Raw genomic sequence first — 3620 nt, forward strand, 5'->3', positions numbered from 1 at the left:
CTTTTCTGCATCTGTCTGTGACAGGATGTGTCTAATTTTTGTAATATTATGCTTTATATGGGAATTAAATGACAAATCCTGATCAAAGATAACTCCAAGATTCCTGACAGTGGTACTAGAGGCCAAGGTAATGCCATCTAGAGTAACTATATCTTTAGACAGTGAGTCTCTAAGGTTTTTGGGTCCAAGTACAAGAATTTCGTTTTTTTCTGAGTTTAACATCAGAAAATTGCAGGTCATCCAGGATTTTATGTCCTTAAGACATGTTTGTAATTTAGAAAATTTGATTTCATCGGGCTTGATCGATAGATATAACTGCGTATCATCTGCATAGCAATGAAAGTTAATGGAGTGATTCCTAATAATGTTGCCTAAAGGGAGCATATACAAAGTAAATAGTATTGGTCCAAGTACAGAACCTTGTGGAACTCCATGACTAACTGTGGTATTTATGGAAGATTCATTGTTAACATATACAAACTACGAACGATCTGATAAGTATGACTTAAACCAGCTTAGTGCGGTTCCTTTAATGCCAATTTCATGCTTAAGGACTAAATTTGATAAAAACTCTGAGAATTAAGACAGAAAATCAGAGTACGGTCCAGGAGCGCGGTACACTATAACAAATAGATCTATATATAAAATGAACAGTAGCTACAGTAAACAGTGCAAATGGAGTGGAGTGCAAATGGATGTGCAAATACAGGTAGAAATTGTCCATTGTCTATTATCTATTGTCCTACCTGCATTTACTGAGAGCTGTTGTACAGTCTGATGGGGGACGAAAGAGTTTTTGAGTCTGTTGGTGGAGCTGGACTGGGACAGCAGTCTGCCTATGAACACACTCCTCTGCCTGGTGAAGGTGTTGTGCACAGGGTGGTGGGCGTTTGTCCAGAGTCCTTCTCTCTGCCACTGTCACCAGAGAGTCCAGCTCTGTGCCCACCACTGAGCCAGCTCTCCTCACCAGTCTGTCCAGTCGACCGGTGTCTCTCTTCTTGCTGCTTCCTCCCCAGCAAACCACAGCATAAAAGAGGACGCTGGCCATCACAGACTGGTAAAACATCTGCAGCAGTTTTTTGCAGATGTTGAAGGACCCCAGCCTTCTCAGGAAGTACAGACGGCGCTGCCTTTTCCTGTGTAAAGTGTCCATATTTGCTGTCCAGTCCAGCTTGTTGTCCAGCTGCAGCCCCAGATATTTATAGGTCCTGACCACCTCCACATCGACCCCCTCGATGGACACGGGTTCCTTCTGAAGTCCACCACCATGTCCTTGGTCTTGGAGGTGTTTAGCTGCAGATGGTTGGACCTTCACCACCTCACAAAGTCCTTGACCAGGCTCCTGTACTCCCTCTCCCGTCCATGCTGATGCAGCCAACTATCGCAGTGTCGTCCGAGTAGTTCTGCATGTGGCAGAGTCCGGAGTTGTACTGGAAGTCAGATGTGTACACGGTGAATAGGACGGGGGAGAGCACGGTCCCCTGTGGTGCTCCGGTGCTGCTGACCACAGTGTCTGACGTGCAGCCCTTCAGTCGGACGTACTGTGGTCTCTCCATGAGGTAGTCAGTAATCCATGTCACCAGGAGTGGGTCCACCCTCATCTCTGCCAGCTTGTCTCTCAGCAGGAGCAGCCAGATGGTGTTGAAGGTGCTGGAGAAATCAAAAAACACGATTCTCACAGTGCCGCTCCGATCAGAGGTGTGTATGCATGATACTTAATGTAGGAACACATTTAAAGATGTGTTGATGTTCCCACTGTATATATGTAATCTTGTGTGGTTGCAGGTGCATTTCCTGAAGGAGGGTTGCGGCAGCGACAATGTTTGCCGAAGCAACATGCAGGTGAAATACCGCTACGGTTACAAGGCAACTGACAAAGACACGTTCACTCCGTTAGAATTGTAAGAACAAACACTCGCACCTTTTTTCACAAGAGTATCATTTAATAATTACTTCCTTGTTCCTTGAAGCATGTGGAGCCAATTCTTCAGTTACATGAGATCATGACCTCTGTCTGTTTAAAGGGAGAACGGTGTGCCGGTGATCTCGCTCAGCGACCAGAAGGACATCGCATTGGAGGTCACTGTGACCAATCTAAATGGAGATGATGCATACGAAGCCTCTGTGATTGCCTCCTTCTCCTTGTCCAGATGAGAGTAGGCCCTATGGAGCAGATAGAGGATGGCATCCTCCACGCCCACCTTCTCCTGGTATCCAAACTCCAGTGGATCTTGTGCATGGTGGACCTGGGGTCTGAGGACATGGAGCCGTTCAAAGGTCTTCATAATTTCATTATTTCATTATAACATCATAATTTAAGCATCCTTGGACACACTCTGTCCGGGCCCACTGCTTTCCTTGGACAAAGCCTCCTCTGCTCACCTGATCCTTGGTGATGGTGGTGTGGAGGGGGGTTGAACTGTCCATGGGTGTGGAGTGTGGGGTGGTCTGCAGTCTGAGGTGATGATGGACATGGTGGTGGCATTTTTTTTTTTTTTAATATTATTATTATAATTATTATTATTATTATTATTAAGTGGGCCGTCACTGGTTGTGGGAGCTGGAGTATCAAACCTGTTAAAAAACAGGTTTAGCTGGTTTGCTCTCCCAGCATCCCCCTCTCCTGTGATACTGCCCTTCTTCTTGCCGCCTGTGATGGTTTTCATGCCATCCCAGACCTCCCTCGTGTTGTTATGCTGCAGCTTCTGTTCTACCTTACTTCTGTAGTCCTTCTTCGCCTCTCTCAGGTGGACCTTGAGTTCCCCCTGTACATGCTTCAGCTCATCTCTGTTACCATCCTTGAATGCCCTCTTCTTCCTGTTCAGGATGTCCTTGACATTATTGGTGATCCAGGGCTTGTTGTTGGGGAAGCAGCATACAGTTCTAATGGGGACCAGCACGTCCATGCAGAAGTTCAGGTAGTCAGTAGTGCAGTGTGTGACCCCCTCGATGTCCTCACCATGTGCTTCCTGCAGGACTCGCAGGTTCTTATCGATCGATTTTCTTGCCCTTGTCGCCAAGTGCTTGCTCATGGTGGTACTGTTGGGTCTCTGTAAATAATGTTATAAAGAGTTCGGTCTAGACCTGCTCTATTTGAAAAGTGTCCTGAGATAACTTCTGTTATGAATTGGCGCTATACAAATAAAATTGAATTGAATTGAATTGAATTGAATTGAATTGAATTGTTGATAAACAGTGCGATTCCCCCTCCTTTGCTCTTGCCGCTGTGTCCACAGTCCCGGTCCACTCTCACTGTAGTGAATCCAGGTAGATGTACATTCAGGGGTGTTCTGGGTTAGCCAGGTTTCAGAGAGGCAAAGTAAACTGCACTCCCTGAACATCCTGTCCGTCCTCACAAGGGCCGTCTTGTTGGTCAGACAGTTCACATTCCCCATCACTATCGACAGAACCGAGGGCTTGTACTTCCACCACTTAGCCGCTAGCCTAGCCTTCACCTTTGCTCCGGCTCTGCAGCTTTGGTGCCTCATCCTTGGCTCCTCAGGTATGTGGTGGAAAATGCCGGCATGTCCAATTGTTTGTAGTGAAAGCAGCTTCTCCCTTGAATAAGCAAGATGTCCACCGCTATGTTGTCCGTAAAAAGTCATTGTATCCATAGGATA

The 3620-nt window shown here is 46.4% G+C and overlaps 1 long non-coding RNA gene across 1 annotated transcript; it reads left to right on the forward strand.

Annotated features, from left to right (window-relative positions):
• The first annotated feature begins 1671 nt into the window (after positions 1 to 1671).
• Positions 1672 to 2139, forward strand: LOC127374710 (uncharacterized). The gene is made up of 3 exons (XR_007887223.1): positions 1672 to 1698; positions 1786 to 1901; positions 2025 to 2139. It is a non-coding gene; the product is annotated as an uncharacterized LOC127374710 (long non-coding RNA).
• The last annotated feature ends 1481 nt before the right edge of the window (positions 2140 to 3620 follow it).

Source organism: Dicentrarchus labrax, unplaced genomic scaffold (assembly GCF_905237075.1).
Source record: "Dicentrarchus labrax unplaced genomic scaffold, dlabrax2021, whole genome shotgun sequence".
Taxonomy (NCBI): Eukaryota; Metazoa; Chordata; class Actinopteri; family Moronidae; genus Dicentrarchus; species Dicentrarchus labrax.